We start from the raw sequence: 18564 nt of genomic DNA, 5'->3' as shown, positions 1-18564 counted from the left end.
CACTTTCTCCCCTACAAATTCATCAAAAGAACACTTAAATGCTGGGTAAATTCTGCAAAACAACTGGATGCTAGCAGAGGATATCAGGCACCCAGAAAAGCAGCCCATTATCTTCGAAAGGAGGTAGGAAAAAATACAAAATACAAAAAGAGAGACAAAAGAGGTAGGAACGGAGCTCCATCCCAGGCAGGGAGTCTTAAAAAGAGAGAATTTTCCAAACACCAGGAAACATTCTCACTGTCAAGTCTGTGGTGAGCCTTGGAACCACAGGGGGAAACATAACTGGGAGGAAAAATAAGTAAATAATTAAAACCCACAGATTACCTGCCCAACGGTAACTCCCACAGCAGAGAAGCAGTGCAGATGCCTGCACCCACCACTAGCAAGCAGGGGTTGGGCAGGGAGGTGGAGGCTGCTTTGCTTAAAGACCAGGCCTGAATGCCCAGAGGGCAATCTGAGAGAATTAACTTGGGCTAGCAAACCAGACTGTGGGATAGCTACCACGCAAAAAACCCTAACCTAAGACACTGCCAGGCCTGCTCACAGAACAAAGGACTGACTAGAGCTAGCTGGCTGCCGACCATCCACCTCCTGTGACAGGCAGCCAGAGCTGGAAGGGGGCAATCACAGCCCCAGAGAGACATTATCTACCAAACTGCAAGCAGCCTTTTTTGCTAAGACTTCTTGGGGTTCTGGACAGTCAACATTCACCTGAGAAGGTGTGCCAGTTGTACACCCAGAAAACCAAGTGGTAGGGATGGTGAAGGCGGTAAGTCGCAGAGACCACACTCACCAAACACCTTATCACTTGAGCTGTTCAGACCTGGGAAGGGCACAAAACACAGGCCCAACCAAGTCTGCGCCTCTGAGGACTACCCAAGTGCCTGAACCTGAGTGGTTTAGACCTGGGAGGTGCATACAGCCCAGGGCCGGCCTCGGATGGTTCCCAGAGAGAAACCTAGAGCCTGAGCAGTGTGGGCAGGGAGGGCACACACGCCATGAGCGGGGGCAGGCCCAGTGTGGCTGAGACACTGCGAGCACATGCCATTGTTATTTATTTGCAGCTTTCCTCCCTCCCCACAGAGCGACTGAACAAGTGAGCCTAAAAACATGTCCACCACCGCTCCCTTGTGTCAGGGCAAAAATCAGGCACTGAAGAGACCAGCAAACAGAAGAAGCTAAAACAGAGGGAACCGCCTTGGAAGTGGCAAGTGCAATAGATTAAAATGCTGTAGTTAGTACCGACTACGTAGGAAAGGTCCTATAGATCTTGAGAAATATAAGCCAGACCAAGGAACTACCTGAAAATGAACTGACCCCACACTGCCCACAAGAACACCAGAGAAAGTCCTAGATATATTTTACTATCATTCTTTCTTTTTAAAAAAATGAAAATTTTAAGTCCTCTATTACTCCTTTAATTTTCGTTTTTATAACACTACTTTTCAAAAAAATAAAAGAGAGATCCTATTTTTTAAAGCAAACTTCATATATATTTTTTATAATTTTTGTGACTTTGTTCTTTTTTTTCTTTAATATTGTATTTTTGAAAATCCAACATTTACTATAGATTTTTAATCTTTGCTTTTTTGGTATTTGTTATCAATTTTGTACCCTTAAGAACCCAATCTTCATTACCCATTTTTACTTGTGAGTGAGATTACTGGCTTGACTGCTTTCCCCCTCCCCCCTCCCCTTTGGACTCTCTTTTTTCTCCACCAGGTCACCTCTATCGCCTCCCTCCCCCTTCTCTTCTCTACCAAACTCTGTGACTCTCTTTGTGTGTTCCAGATGGTGGAGAAAACTTAGGGAACTGATTACTGACTGGATCTGTCTCCCTCCTTTTGATTGCCCCCTTTATCCTCCTGGCCACCTCTGTCTCCTTCCTCTGTCTTCTCTTCTCTGTATAACTCCATGAACATCTCTGAGCGGTCCAGACTGTGGAGGGCACATAAGGAAGTGATTACTGGCTAGCTTGCTTTCTCCTCTTTTGAGTCCACCTCATCTCATTCGGGTGACCTCTAACTCCCTCCTCCATCTTCTCTCCTCCATGTAACTCTGTGAACCTCTTTAGGTGTCCCTCACTGTGTAGAAACTTTTTATCTTTAACCTAGATGTTTTATCAACTGTGCTGTATATATGGAGAAGTCTTGAGGGTACTATAAAAATAAGACTGAAAACCAGAAGCAGGAGGCTTAAGTCCAAATCCTGAGAACACCAGAAAACTCCTGACTCCAGGGAACATTAATCAAGAGGAGTTCATCAAACGCATCCATACCTACACTGAAACCAAACACCATCCAAGGGCCAACAAGTTTCAGAGCAAGACATACCATGCAAATTCTCCAGCAACACAGGAACACAGCCCTGAGCTTCAATATACAGGCTGCCCAAAGTCAGTCCATACTCACTGACATCTCATAACTCATTACTGGACACTTCACTGCACTCCAGAGAGAAGAAATACAGCTCCACACACCAGAACACCGACACAAGCTTCCCTAGCCAGGAAACCTTGACAAGCCACCCAGACAACACCACCCACAGTGAGGAAACTCCACAATAAAGAGAATTCCACAAACTGCCAGAATACAGAAAGGACACCCCAAACTCAGCAATATAAATAAGATGAAGAGACAGAGGAATACCCAGCAGACAAAGGAACAGGATAAATGCCCACCAAACCAAACCAAAGAGGAAGAGATAGGGAATCTACCTGATAAAGAATTCCGAATAATGATAGTGAAAATGATCCAAAATCTTGAAATCCAAATGGAATCACAGATAAATAGCCTAGAGACAAGGATTGAGAAGATGCAAGAAAGGTTTAACAAGGACCTAGAAGAAATAAAAAAGATTCAATATATAATGAAAAATTCAATAAATGAGATAAAAAACACTCTGGAGGGAACAAATAGTAGAATAACGGAGGCAGAAGATAGGATAAGTGAAGTAGAAGACAGAATGGTAGAAATAAATGAATCAGAGAGGAAAAAACAAAACCAAATTAAAAGAAATGAGGACAATCTCAGAGACATCCAGGACAATGTTAAACTCCCCAACACTCCAGTCAGGAGTCCCAGAAGAAGACAAAAAGAAAGACCATGAGAAAATACTTGAGGAGATAATACTTGAAACTTCCCTAAAATAGGAAGGAAATAATCACCCAAGTCCAAGAAACCCAGAGAGTCCCAAACAGAATAAACCCAAGGTGAAATACCCCAAGACACATATTAACCAAATTAAAAAAGATAAAACACAAAGAACAAATATTAAAAGCAGCATGGGAAAAACAACAAATAACACACAAGGGGGTTCCCATAAGGATAACAGTTGGTCTTTCAATAGAAACTCTTCAGGCCAGGAAGGAATGGCAGGACATGCTTAAAGTGATGAAAGAAAACAACCTGCAGTCCAGATTACTGTACCCAGCAAGGATCTCATTCAAATATGAAGGAGAAATCAAAAGCTTTACAGACAAGCAAAAGCTGAGAGAATTCAGCACCACCAAACCAGCTTTCCAACAAATGCTAAAGGATCTTCTCTAGACAGGAAACACAAAAAGGGTGTATAAATTTGAACCCAAAACAATAAAGTAAATGGCAATGGGATCATACTTAGTAATATTACCTTAAATGTAAATGGGTTGAATGCCCCTACCAAAAGACAAAGACTGGCTGAATAGATACAAAATCAAGACCCCTATATATGTTGTCTACAAGAGGCCCAGCTCAAAACAGGGGACACATACAGACCGAAAGTGAAAGACTGGAAAAAGATATTCCACACAGAGACCAGAAGAAAGCAGGAGTAGCAATACTCATATCAGAGTATTGCTATATAATATAAAAATATAATATAAAGTATATAAAATAGACTTTAAAATAAAGGCTGTGGAAAGAGACAAAGAAAGACACTACGCAACGATCAAAGGTTCAATCCAAGAAGAAGATATAACAATTATAAATATATATGTGCCCAACATAGGAGCACCACAATATATAAGACAAATGTTAACAAGTATCAAAGGGGAAATGAACAATAACACAATAATAGTGGGAGACTTTAATAGCCCACTCAACCTATGGATATATCAACTAAACAGAAAATTAACAAGGAAACATAAACTTTAAATGATACAGTAGACCAGTTACATCTAATTTATATCTATAGGACATTTCACCACAAAGCAATGAATTTCACCTTTTTCTCAAGCACACACGGAACCTTCTCCAGGATAGATCATATTCTGGGCCATATATATAGCCTTGGTAAATTCAAAAAATAGAAATCATTCCAAGCATCTTTTCTGACCACAATGCAGTAAGATTAGATCTCAATTCCAGGAGAAAAACTATTAAAATTTCCAACATATGGAGGCTGAACAACACACTGCTGAATAACCAACAAATCACAGAAGAAATCAAAAAAGAAATCAAAATATACATAGAAACCAATGAAAATGAAAACACAACATCCCAAACCTGTGATACACTGTAAAAGCAGTGCTAAGGGGAAGGTTCATATCAATACAGGCATACCTCAAGAAACAAGAAAAAAGTCAAATAAATAACCTAACTCTACACCTAAAGCAACTAGAAAAGGAAGGAATGAAGAACCCCAGGGTTAGTAGAAGGAAAGAAATGTTAAAAATTAGGGCAGAAATAAATGCAAAAGTAACAAAAGAGACTATAGCAAAAATCAACAAAGCAAAAAGCTGATTCTTTGAAAGGATAAATAAAATTGACAAACCATTAGCCAGATTCATCAATAAACAAAGAGAGACAAATCAAATCAATAAAATTAGAAATGAAAATGGAGAGATCACAACAGACAACACAGAAATACAAAGGATCATAAGAGACAATTGCATATCAGCAATTATATGCCAATAAAATGGACAATTTGGAAGAAATGGACAAATTCTTAAAAAAGTACAACTTCCCAAAACTTAACCAGGAAGAAATAGAAAATCTTAATAGAATGATCACAAGCACAGAAATTGAAACTGTAATAAGAAAACTTCCAGCAAACAAAAGCCCAGGTCCAGACGGCTTCACAGCTGAATGCTACTAAAAATTTAGAGAAGAGCTAACACCTATCCTACTCAAACTCTTTCAGATAATTACAGAGGAAGGTAAACTTCCAAACTCATTCTATGAGGCCACCATCACCCTAGTACCAAAATCTGACAAAGATGCCACAAAAATAAAACTACAGGCCAATATCACTGATGAACATAGATGCAAAAACCCTTAACAAAATTCTAGCAATCAGAATCCAACAACACATTAAAAAGATCATACACCATGACCAAGTGGGCTTTATCCCAGGGATGCAAGTATTCTTCAATATCTGCAAATCAATCAGTGTAATACAATACATTAACAAATTGAAAAATAAAACCATATGATCATCTCAATAGATGAAGAGAAAGCCTTTGACAAAATTCAACATCCATTTATGATAAAAACTCTCCAGAAAGCAGGAATAGAAGGAACATACCTCAACATAATAAAAGTATATACGAGAAACCCAGAGCAAACATTATCCTCAATGGTGAGAAATTGAAAGCATTTCCCCTAAAGTCAGGAACAAGACAAGAGTGCCCACTTTCACCACTACTATTCAACAAGTTTTGGAAGGTTTTGGCCACAGCAACAAGAGCAGAGAAAGAAATAAAAGGAATCCAAATTAAAAAGAAGTAAAACTCTCACTATTTGCAGATGACATGATCCTCTACATATAAAACCCTAAAGACTCCACCAGAAAATTACTAGAGCTAATCAATAAATATAGGAAAGTTGCAGGATATAAAATCAACATACAGAAATCCCTTGCATTCCTATACACTAATAATGAGAAAATAGATAAATTAAGGAAACAATTCTATTCACCATTGCAACGAAAAGAATAAAATACTTGGAAATACACCTATCTAAAGAAACTAAAGACCTATATATCAGTTCAGTTCAGTTCAGTTCAGTCGCTCAGTCATGAATGACTCTTTCTGATCTCATGAATTGCAGCACACCAGGCCTCCTTGTCCATCACCAACTCCCGGAATTCACTCAGACTCACGTCCATCGAGTCAGTGATGCCATCCAGCCATCTCATCCTCTGTCTTCCCTTTCTCCTCCTGTCCCCAATCCCTCCCAACATCAGTCTTTTCCAATGAGTCAACTCTTCGCATGAGGTGGCCAAAATACTGGAGTTTCAACTATAGCATCATTCCTTCCAAAGAACACCTAGGACTGATCTCCTTTAGAATAGACTGGTTGGATCTCCTTGCAGTCCAAGGGACTCTCAACACCACAGTTCAAAAGCATCAATTCTTTATGAACCATGAATTTCCAGATGTTCAAGCTGGTTTTAGAAAAGGCAGAGGAACCAGAGATCAAATTGCCAACATCCGCTGGATCATGGAAAAAGCAAGAGAATTCCAGAAAAACATCTATTTCTGCTTTATTGACTATACCAAAGCATTTGACTGTGTGGATCACAATAAACTGCAGGAAAATTCTGAAAGAGATGGGAATACCAGATCACCTGATCTGCCTCTTGAGAAATTTGTATGCAGGTCAGGAAGCAACAGTTAGAACTGGACATGGAACAAGGGACTGCCTCCAAATAGGAAAAGGAGTTTGTCAAGGCCGTCTATTGTCACCCTGCTTATTTAACTTATATGCAGAGCATATCATGAGAAACGCTGGACTGGAAGAGGCACAAGCTGGAATCAAGATTGCCAGGAGAAATATCAATAACCTCAGATATGCAGATGGCATCACTCTTATGGCAGAAAGTGAAGAGGAACTAAAAACCTCTTGATGAAAGTGAAAGTGGAGAGTGAAAAAGTTGGCTTAAAGCTCAACATTCAGAAAACGAAGATCATGGCATCTGTTCCCATCACCATGGGAAATAGATGGGGAAACAGTGGAAACTGTCTCAGACTTTATTTTTTGGGCTCCAAAATCAATGCTGATGGTGATTGCAGCCATGAAATTAAAAGACACTCCTTGGAAGGAAAGTTATGACCAACCTAGACAGTATATTCAAAAGCAGAGACATTACTTTGCCAACAAAGGTCCATCTAGTCAAGGCTATGGTTTTTCCTGTGGTCATGTATGGATGTGAGAGTTGGACTGTGAAGAAGGCTGAGTGCCAAAGAATTGATGTTTTTGAACTGTGGTGTTGGAGAAAGAAAAAAAAAAAATATATATATATATAACACTATAAAACACGGGTAAAAGAAATCAAAGTGCACACAAATAGATGGAGAAATATACCTTATTCATGGATTGGAAGAATCAATATAGTGAAAATGAGTATACTACCCAAGACAATTTATATATTCAATGCAATCCCTATCAAGCTACCAACGGTATTTTTCACAGAGCTACAAGAAATAATTTCACAATTTGTATGGAAATACAAAACCTCTAGTAGCCAGAGCAATCTTGAGAAAGAAGAATGGAACTGGGGGAATCAACCTACCTGACTTCAGGCTCTACTACAAAGCCACAGTCATCAAGACAGTATGGTACTGGAACAAAGACAGAAACATAAGTCAATGGAACAAAATAGAAAGCCCAGAGATAAATATCCACACCTATGGAGACCTTATTTTTGACAAAGGAGGCAAGAATATACAGTGGAGAAAAGACAATCTCCTTAACAAGTGGTGCTGGGAAAACTGGTCAACCACTTGTGAAAGAATGACAACAGAACACTTTCTAACACCATACCAAAAATAAACTCAAAATGGATTAAAGATCTAAACATAAGATCAGAAACTATAAAACTCCTAGAGAAGAATATAGGCAAAACACTCTCCGACATAAATCACTTCAGGATCCTCTTTGACCCACCTTTCAGAATATTGGAAATAAAATCGAAAATAAATAAATGGGACCTAATTAAAATTAAAAGCTTCTGCACAACAAAGGAAACCATAAGCAAGATGAAAAGACAGCTTTCAGAATGGGAGAAAATAATAGGAAATGAAGCAACTGACAAAGAACTAACCTCAAAAATATACAAGCAACTCCTACAGCTCAATTCCAGGAAAATAAATGACCAAACAAAAAATGGGCCAAAAAACTAAACAGATATTTCTTCAAAGAAGGCATACAGATGGCTACCAAATACATGAAAGATGCTCAACATCACTCATTATCAGAGAAATGCAAATCAAAACCACAATGAGGTACCATTTCACACCAGTCAGAATGGCTGCTATCCAAAAGTCTACAAGCAATAAGTGCTAGAGAGGGTGTGGAGAAAAGGGAACCCTCTTACACTGTCAGTCAGTGGGAATGCAAACTAGTACAGCCACTATGGAGAACAGTGTGGCGATTCCTTACATAACTGGAAATAGAACTGCCTTATGACCCAGCAATCCCACTCTGGGCATACACACTGAGGAAACCAGAAGGGAAAGAGACACGTGTACCCCAATGTTCATTGCAGCACTGTTTATAATAGCCAGGACATGGAAGCAACGTAGATGTCCATCAGCAGACGAATGGATAAGAAAGCTGTGGAAAAAAAAAAAAAGAAGGCGGTGATACGTATACACAATGGAGTATTACTCAGCCATTAAAAAGAATACATTTGAATCAGTACTAATGAGGTGGATGAAACTGGAGCCTATTATATAGAGTGAAGTAAGCCAGAATGAAAAACACCAATACAGTATACTAATGCATATATTTGGAATTTAGAAAGATGTTAATGATAACCCTGTATATGAGACAGCAAAAGAGACAAAGATGTATAGAACAGTCTTTTGGACTCTGTGGGAGAGAGTGAGGCTGGGATGACTTGGGAGAATGGCACTGAAACGTGTATAATATTATATGTGAAACGAATCACCAGTCCAGGTTTGATGCATGATACACGATGCTCGGGGCTGGTGCACTGGGATGACCCAGAGGGATGGTATGGGAAAGGAGGAGGGAGGGGGGTTCAGGATGGGGAAAAAGTGTACACCCGTGGTGGATTCATGTTGATGTATGGCAAAACAAATACAATATTGTAAAGTAATTATACTTCAATTAAAATAAATAAATTTATATTTTAAAAGATTGTTAAATGATGGGTTACCATATGACTGAGCAATCCCATTCCTAGGTTTTTAGCTATTAATGTAAAATATACATATATGTTTATCCAAAGACGTGCACATGAATGTTCACAGCATTCTTATTTCTAATAGTCAAAAAGTTGAGATGAATGAGATGGTGGAATAGTATGTGGTCATGGAGTACATCTCTCTCCAGGGAAACATCAGGCATACACCTTCAGACACATAACTGATTGCAAAACATCAGCTTAGAGCAGACAGGAGTATCTGACCAGTGGGAAAGAATATATAGACCCACAAAACTTGGTAGGAGGAAAGAACTAGGGGAAAAACTAGGAATGTTAGCAGTGGACCTGCCCTCAGTGGGTGGAAAAACTGAAGCAGGTGTCTTATCCCCACATCGGGGTAATTGTCTGAATCAGAGGAGAAACATTTAAGGTTTAGACTGAAACAGCTGTTCTTTAGCAGCCTAAATGTAATGAGAATATGACAATCCTCACTGCATAAATACACGTCCCTGACAGGGATGCAGGTCCCCTAGAAGGCACAGCAGCTAGGATCTGGATTTGGGGACTGTGGAGCAATCCCAGGGCAAGGGCTGCTGTTGACTATGGAGAGATGAAATGATGGGATGTGAGGGGGGAGACCAGCTGGGAAATGCCTGTGAAGGAATATCAGGCACCATGGAAGCTAGGTGACAGTGCTAAGTCAATCATACAGGTTGGAGCCATGACCATAGCCTCTCTCTACTCACCCACCAGCACTGGCAGCTGAACAATAGAGAGGCTGGCCTATCATGTGCCTGACTCACCCAACTACAGAGTAAGATTCCACCCAGCATTCCCCTTTAAGTGCCTGACATGCAGATCTACAGACCAGGACCCCAGCTAGGGGGCCCCTCTATGTGCCTGATGCACTGAACAACAGAGAACTACCCCCAATCAATTGAGTGCTCTAAGTGCCTGAAAGAGAGGAGTTATGAAGGAAGGCTGGCCAAAGAGTCCTCCTGATCGCCAGCTACAAGAGCCTAGAAAAAAGACTCTGATAGGTCCATAACTCCTGTAGCAGAAGCAATGTATGTCTCTGCATGCTTGGCACCACCAGAGTCCCCCCAAGCTAAGAAGCTGTGACACCTTCTTAACTCTGAACTGGGGAAGATCTGCCACAGGCAAAAATTTTAAAAAATGTCTTTCATCTATGTATGCAGGGTCACTTTGGTAGTGCCTGAATCTTTGCAACCCTTTAGACAGTGGCCTGCCAGGCTTCTCTGTCATGGAGGGGGTTTCTCCAGGCAAGAATACTGGAGCACATTGGGCAATACAGGTTGCCATATCCTTCTAGAGTGCTATATTTCCTTTGCCCTAGTCACCAACTGGCCTGAGTATCTGGTGCTACCAGAACCCCTGGGACCCAAGCAGCTGCACCTCCATTTCTGGCCCTCACAGGGGCAAACACAAGTCTTCCAGAACAGCCTCAGGAGCAAAGCCCAGTGAATGATCCAAAGGCAGAGGTGAAAATAAAATCAGAATTGAAACCCAGGGCCAGTGTGGCTAAAGGAAACACAAAACCTTCCTACTACCTGTACTAGCTGCAGATTAAATTCACAGGATCAACTATGCAGACTCTGTGTCTATGGAATATATAACAGGACATTGAGAGCATCCGTAAAAGAAAAGCCACTAGTTCTGATAGCTGTGAACATTGGAGGCAAGAAAACATAGGAGTAGGACAAGATTAGAATCTGAGCTGCCCCCACATCAGCTCCAGAGATCAGCACAGTTTTGGAGAGCATCCTAGGGAGGTGAGGTGGACTGTGACTTCCAGCGAGGGAAAGGACTCTGATAGCATTGACTCAAGAAAAGCATGAATTATACTTGTTTTGACTTGCTTTGTAGATTATTTGTATTTTTTTCTTTTTCTTTCTTTTTTGTCCCTCTCTTTTATAGTTGTTATTTTTATTGGCACTATGAAATATAATTAAGCCTTTGAAATTTTTGTTTTTTGGGGTTTTTTTTTTAGTCATATTTCTTATTGATATTATAACCCTCTGCTTCCACTTTTTTACTTCTGTGGAGTTTTCCTTTGTTTTGTTTTTCTTTTTTTTAATATTAATTTTTTTTCAATCAGAAATTTATTATAAGAAAGCATATATTTTATTTATTTATTTATTTTTAATTAAAATACTTTATTTCTCATGTGTTCCCCATCCTGAACCCTCCTCCCTCCTCCCTCCCCATTCCATCCCTCTGGGTCGTCCCAGTGCACCAGCCCCCAGCATCCAGCATCGTGCATTGAGCCTGGACTGGCATCTCGTTTCATACATGACATTTCACATGTTTCAATGCCATTCTCCCAAATCTTCCCACCCTCTCCCTCTCCCACAGAGTCCATAAGCCTGTTCTATACATCAGTGTCTCTTTCGCTGTCTCGTATACAGGGTTATCGTTCCCATCTTTCTAAATTCCATATATATATGCGTTAGTATACTGTATTGGTGTTTTTCCTTCTGGCTTACTTCACTCTGTATAATAGGCTCCAGTTTCATCCACCTCATTAGAACTGATTCAAATGTATTCTTTTTAATGGCTGAGTAATACTCCATTGTGTATATGTACCACTGCTTTCTTATCCATTCATCTGCTGATGGACATCTAGGTTGCTTCCATGTCCTGGCTATTATAAACAGTGCTGCGATGAACATTGGGGTACACGTGTCTCTTTCCCTTCTGGTTTCCTCAGTGTGTATGCCCAGCAGTGGGATTGCTGGATCATAAGGCAGTTCTATTTCCAGTTTTTTAAGGAATCTCCACACTGTTCTCCATAGTGGCTGTACTAGTTTGCATTCCCACCAACAGTGTAAGAGGGTTCCCTTTTCTCCACACCCTCTCCAGCATTTATTATTTGTAGACTTTTGGATCGCAGCCATTCTGACTGGTGTGAAATGGTATCTCATAGTGGTTTTGATTTGCATTTCTCTGATAATGAGTGACGTTGAGCATCTTTTCATGTGTTTGTTAGCCATCTGTATGTCTTCTTTGGAGAAATGTCTATTTAGTTCTTTGGCCCATTTTTTGATTGGGTCATTTATTGTTCTGGAGTTGAGCTGTAGGAGTTGCTTGTATATTTTTGAGATTAGTTGTTTGTCGGTTGCTTCATTTGCTATTATTTTCTCCTATTCTGAAGGCTGTCTTTTCACCTTGCTAATAGTTTCCTTTGTTGTGCAGAAGCTTTTAAGTTTAATTAGGTCCCATTTGTTTATTTTTGCTTTTATTTCCAATATTCTGGGAGGTGGGTCATAGAGGATCCTGCTGTGATGTATGTTGGAGAGTGTTTTGCCTATGTTCTCCTCTAGGAGTTTTATAGTTTCTGGTCTTACATTGAGATCTTTAATCCATTTTGAGTTTATTTTTGTGTATAGTGTTAGAAAGTGTTCTAGTTTCATTCTTTTACAAGTGGTTGACCAGATTTCCCACTTGTTAAAGAGATTGTCTTTAATCCATTGTATATTGTTGCCTCCTTTGTCAAAGATAAGGTGTCCATATGTGCGTGGATTTATCTCTGGGCTTTCTATTTTGTTCCATTGATCTATATTTCTGTTTTGTGCCAGTACCATACTGTCTTGATAACTGTGGCTTTGTAGTAGAGCCTGAAGTCAGGTAGGTTGATTCCTCCAGTGCCATTGTTCTTTCTCAAGATCGCTTTGGCTATTCGAGGTTTTTTGTATTTCCATATAAATTGTGAAATTATTTGTTCTAGCTCTGTGAATAATACTGTTGGTAGCTTGACAGGGATTGCATTGAATCTATAAATTGCTTTGGGTAGTATACTCATTTTCACTATATTGATTCTTCCAATCCATGAACATGGTATATTTCTCCATCTATTAGTGTCCTCTTTGATTTCTTTCACCAGTGTTTTATAGTTTTCTATATATAGGTCTTTAGTTTCTTTAGGTAGATATATTACTAAGTATTTTATTCTTTTCGTTGCAATGGTGAATGGAATTGTTTCCTTAATTTCTCTTTCTGTTTTCTCATTATTGGTGTATAGGAATGCAAGGGATTTCTGTGTGTTGATTTTATATCCTGCAACTTTACTATAATCATTGATTAGTTCTAGTAATTTTCTGGTGGAGTCTCTAGGGTTTTCTATGTAGAGGATCATGTCATCTGCAAATAGTGAGAGTTTTACTTCTTCTTTTCCAATTTGGATTCCTGTTATTTCTTTTTCTGCTCTGACTGCTGTGGCCAAAACTTCCAAAACTATGTTGAATAGTAATGGTGAAAGTGGGCACCCTTGTCTTGTTCCTGACTTTAGAGGAAATGCTTTCAATTTTTCACCATTGAGGATAATGTTTGCTGTGGGTTTGTCATATATAGCTTTTATTGTGTTGAGGTATGTTCCTTCTATTCCTGCTTCCTGGAGAGTTTTTATCATAAATGGATGTTGAATTTTGTCAAAGGCTTTCTCTGCATCTATTGAGATAATCATATGGTTTTTGTTTTTCAATTTGTTAATGTGGTGTATTACATTGATTGATTTGCGGATATTGAAGAATCCTTGCATCCCTGGGATAAAGCCCACTTGGTCATGGTGTATGATCTTTTTAATGTGTTGTTGGATTCTGATTGCTAGAATTTTGTTAAGGATTTTTGCATCTATGTTCATCAGTGATATTGTAGTTTTCTTTTTTTGTGGGATCTTTGTCAGGTTTTGGTATTAGGGTGATGGTGGCCTCATAGAATGAGTTTGGAAGTTTACCTTCCTCTGCAATTTTCTGGAAGAGTTTGAGCAGGATAGGTGTTAGCTCTTCTCTAAATTTTTGGTAGAATTCAGCTGTGAAGCTGTCTGGACCTGGGCTTTTGTTTGCTGGAAGCGTTTTGATTACAGTTTCAATTTCCGTGCGTGTGATGGGTCTGTTAAGGTTTTCTATTTCTTCCTGGTCGAGTTTTGGAAAGTTGTACTTTTCTAAGAATTTGTCCATTTATTCCTCATTGTCCGTTTTATTGGCATATAATTGTTGATAATAGTCTCTTATGATTCTTTGTATTTCTGTTTTGTCTGTTGTGATCTCTCCATTTTCGTTTCTAATTTTATTGATTTGATTTTTCTCCCTTTGTTTCTTGATGAGTCTGGCTAATGGTTTATCAATTTTATTTATCCTTTCAAAGAACCAGCTTTTGGCTTTGTTGATTTTTGCTATGGTCTCTTTTGTTTCTTTTGCATTTATTTCTGCTCTAATTTTTAAGATTTCTTTCCTTCTACTAACCCTGGGGTTCTTCATTTCTTCCTTTTCTAGTTGCTTTAGGTGTAGAGTTAGGTTATTTATTTGACTTTTTTCTTGTTTCTTGAGGTATGCCTGTATTGCTATGAACTTTCCCCTTAGGACTGCTTTTACTGTGTCCCACAGGTTTTGGGTTGTTGTGTTTTCATTTTCATTCGTTTCTATGCAAATTTTGATTTCTTTTTTGATTTCTTCTGTGATTTGTTGGTTATTCAGCAGGGTGTTGTTCATCCTCCATATGTTGGAATTTTTAATAGTTTTTCTCCTGTAATTGAGATCTAATCTTACTGCATTGTGGTCAGAAAAGATGCTTGGAATGATTTCTATTTTTTTGAATTTACCAAGGCTAGCTTTATGGCCCAGGATGTGATCTATCCTGGAGAAGGTTCCATGTGCGCTTGAGAAAAAGGTGAAATTCATTGTTTTGGGATGAAATGTCCTATAGATATCAATTAGGTCTAACTGGTCTATTGTATCGTTTAAAGTTTGTGTTTCCTTGTTAATTTTCTGTTTAGTTGATCTATCCATAGGTGTGAGTGGGGTATTAAAGTCTCCCACTATTATTGTGTTATTGTTAATTTCTCCTTTCATACTTGTTAGCATTTGTCTTACATACTGCGGTGCTCCCGTGTTGGGTGCATATATATTTATAATTACTATATCTCCTTCTTGGATTGATCCTTTGATCATTATGTAGTGACCTTCTTTGTCTCTTTTCACAGCCTTTGTTTTAAAGTCTATTTTATCTGATATGAGTATTGCTACTCCTGCTTTCTTTTGGTCCCTATTTGCATGGAAAATCTTTTTCCAGCCCTTCACTTTCAGTCTGTATGTGTCCCCTGTTTTGAGGTGGGTCTCCTGTAGACAACATATGTAGGGGTCTTGTTTTTGTACCCATTCAGCCAGTCTTTGTCTTTTGGTTGGGGCATTCAACCCATTTACGTTTAAGGTAATTACTGATAAGTATGATCCCGTTGCCATTTACTTTATTGTTTGGGGTTCGAATTTATACACCATTTTTGTGTTTCCTGTCTAGAGAATATCCTTTAGTATTTGTTGGAGAGCTGGTTTGGTGGTGCAGAATTCTCTCAGCTTTTGCTTGTCTGAGAAGCTTTTGATTTCTCCTTCATACTTGAATGAAATCCTTGCTGGGTACAATAATCTGGGCTGTAGGTATTTTCTTTCGTCATTTTAAGTATGTCTTGCCATTCCCTCCTGGCTTGAAGAGTTTCTATTGAAAGATCAGCTGTTATCCTAATGGGAATTCCCTTGTGTGTTATTTTTTGGTTTTCCCTTGCTGCTTTTAATATTTGTTCTTTGTGTTTGATCTTTGTTAATTTGATTAATATGTGTCTTGGGGTGTTTTGCCTTGGGTTTATCCTGTTTGGGACTCTCTGGGTTTCTTGGACTTGGGTGATTATTTCCTTCCCCAGTTTAGGGAAGTTTTCAACTATTATCTCCTCAAGTATTTTCTCATGGTCTTTCTTTTTGTCTTCTTCTTCTGGAACCCCTATGATTCGAATGTTGTAGCGTTTAATATTGTCCTGGAAGTCTCTGACATTGTCCTCATTTCTTTTAATTCGTTTTTCTTTTATTCTCTCTGATTCATTTATTTCTACCATTCTATCTTCTAATTCACTAATCCTATCTTCTGCCTCTGTTATTCTACTATTTGTTGCCTCCAGAGTGTTTTTAATTTCATTTATTGCATTATTCATTATATATTGACTCTTTTTTATTTCTTCTAGGTCCTTGTTAAACCTTTCTTGCATCTTCTCAATCCTTGTCTCCAAGCTATTTATCTGTGATTCCATTTTGATTTCAAGATTTTGGATCAATTTCACTATCATTATTCGGAATTCTTTATCAGGTAGATTCCCTATCTCTTCCTCTTTGGTTTGGTTTGGTGGGCATTTATCCTGTTCCTTTATCTGCTGGCTATTCCTCTGTCTCTTCATCTTGTTTAAATTGCTGAGTTTGGGGTGTCCTTTCTGTATTCTGGCAGTTTGTGGAGTTCTCTGTATTGTGGCTTTTCCCTGCTGTGTGTGGGTTTGTACAGGTGGCTTGTCAAGGTTTCCTGGTTAGGGAAGCTTGTGTCGGTGTTCTGATGGGTGGAGCTGTATTTCTTCTCTTTGTTCAGTCACGCTGTGGGGAGGGAGGGAGGGATGCTACAAACAAATAACACTGGTGTGCGCTCGCAGTGCTTCAGCCACACTGGGTCTGCCCCCGCTCACGGCGCGTGTAGCCTCCCTGCCCACACTGCTCGGGCTCTAGGTTGTTCCGCCGGGAACAATCCGAGGCTGGCCCTGGGTTGCATGTACCTCCCAGGTCCAAGCCGCTCAGGTTCAGGCACTCGGGTAGTCCTCAGAGGCGCAGACTCAGTTGGGCCTGAGTTTTGTGCTCTTCCCAGGTCCGAGCAGCTCAAGTGATGAGGTGTTTGGCGAGCGCCAATGCTGCGACTTATCGCCTCCCCGCCACTCGGTTACCTGGGTGTAAAACCGGCCCACCTTCTCAGGCAGATGTTAACCGTCCAGACCCCCAAAAAGTTTTAGTTAGCATAGAAGCCTGCTTACAGTTTTATAGATAATGTCTCTCTGGGGCTGCGATTGCCCCCTTCCGGCTCTGGCTGCCTGTCACCGGAGGGGGAAGGTCTGCAGCCGGCTATCTCTGTTCAATTCTTTGCTCCGTGCGCGGGCCTGGCGGTCTTAGGTTAGGGCTGGCTTTTCGCGTGGTAGATATCCCACAGTCTGGTTTGCTAGCCCAAATTATTTCGCTCAGATAGTGCTCAGGGTATTCAGGCCAGATTCTTACTCTAAGCGATGCAGCCCGCGCTGCGCCTCCCTGCCCAGCCCCCGCTTGCTAATGGCGCGTGCAGGCGTCTGCGCTGCTTCTCCGCTGGGGGAGTTACCATAGAACTCGCAATCTTCGAGTTTTAATTGTTTATTTATTTTTTCTTCCTGTTATGTTGCCCTCTGTGCTTCCAAAGCTCGGCACAGATTCGGCAGTGAGAAGGTTTCCTGGTGTTTGGAAACTTCTCTCTTTTTACGACTCCCTTCCCGGGACGGAACTCTGTCCCTCCCTCTTTTGTCTCTTTTTTTGTCTTTTATATTTTTTCCTACCTCCTTTCGAAGAGTTGGATTGCTTTTCTGGGTGCCTGATGTCCTCTGCCAGCATTCAGAAGTTGTTTTGTGGAATTTACTCGACGTTTAAATGCTCTTTTGATGAATTTGTGGGGGAGAAAGTGTTCTCCCGTCCTACTCCTCCGCCATCTTGGCTCCTCCCCCTAATATTAATTTTTTAATGTTTTAAACCTATTATTATTTTTTATAAATTTACTCATTTGTTTACTTTTCCCACTGTGCTTTTGCCCTTGAAGTTAATCTTAATGTATATAAATCTTCTTCATTTACGTCTATTTAACTTTGAATATCTATTCCTTCTTTCATTTCTTTACTTTCTTCTCAACATTTTGTTAGTTTTATTTGCATTGCTCTATTTCAAAGTTAGCTCTAGTTTTGCTTTACAGTTTGTGCTTCAGTTAATTTTCTTCTAGTAGATATAATTTTTCATTTCCTTTGTTCACCAGGTCACTCTATTTTATTTTACTTTGATGGACTGTATTGATTTTGCTTATGTGTATATATGTATATGTGTATATTCAGTCACAATTTTTATTGCTTCTATAAACCTCTGCCTCTACTTTGGGCTTTTGCAGTTCTGTAGAGTTTTCCTTTTATTCTTTTCTCTTTTTTATAGTTTTAATTAAAAAATTTTAAACCTATTGTATTTTTCTACATTTATTCCATTTCTTGGCTTTCCATTGCCCTATTTTCTTTGCAGTTAATCTTTAATGTACATAAATCTTCTTTATTTACCTCTATTTAACTTTGCATATCTATTCTTTGTTTTGTTTCTTTACTTTCTTCTCAACATTTTGTTAGTTTTATTTGAATTGCCTTAATCCCCACTTGGCACTTTGCTTTAGATTTATTTTCCAATTTGTCCTTTAGTTAGTTTTGTTCTTAATTGGTAGGTAGGCCTCACTTTTGGTTTCCTTTGTTCGCTGGGTCAATCTATTGTATTCTACTTTTGTTGTACTCTTGATTTTGCATTTGGGTGTGTGCCGGGAGCCACCACGGAAGATCCCACCCATGACAAAGGTCATGCGGACAGGACCTGACAGGCAAAGGCAGAA

The 18564-nt window shown here is 39.5% G+C and overlaps 1 pseudogene; it reads left to right on the top strand.

Moving 5' to 3' along the window:
• LOC133243812 (testis-specific Y-encoded protein 1-like) overlaps nt 1-18564 on the top strand; it is a 505577-nt pseudogene that overhangs the window by 278021 nt on the left and 208992 nt on the right.

This window comes from Bos javanicus, chromosome Y (genome assembly GCF_032452875.1).
Source record: "Bos javanicus breed banteng chromosome Y, ARS-OSU_banteng_1.0, whole genome shotgun sequence".
In the NCBI taxonomy this organism is placed as follows: domain Eukaryota; kingdom Metazoa; phylum Chordata; class Mammalia; order Artiodactyla; family Bovidae; genus Bos; species Bos javanicus.
The sequence above is the reverse complement of the archived record's forward strand: the minus strand, read 5'-3'. Positions and strand labels throughout refer to the sequence as shown.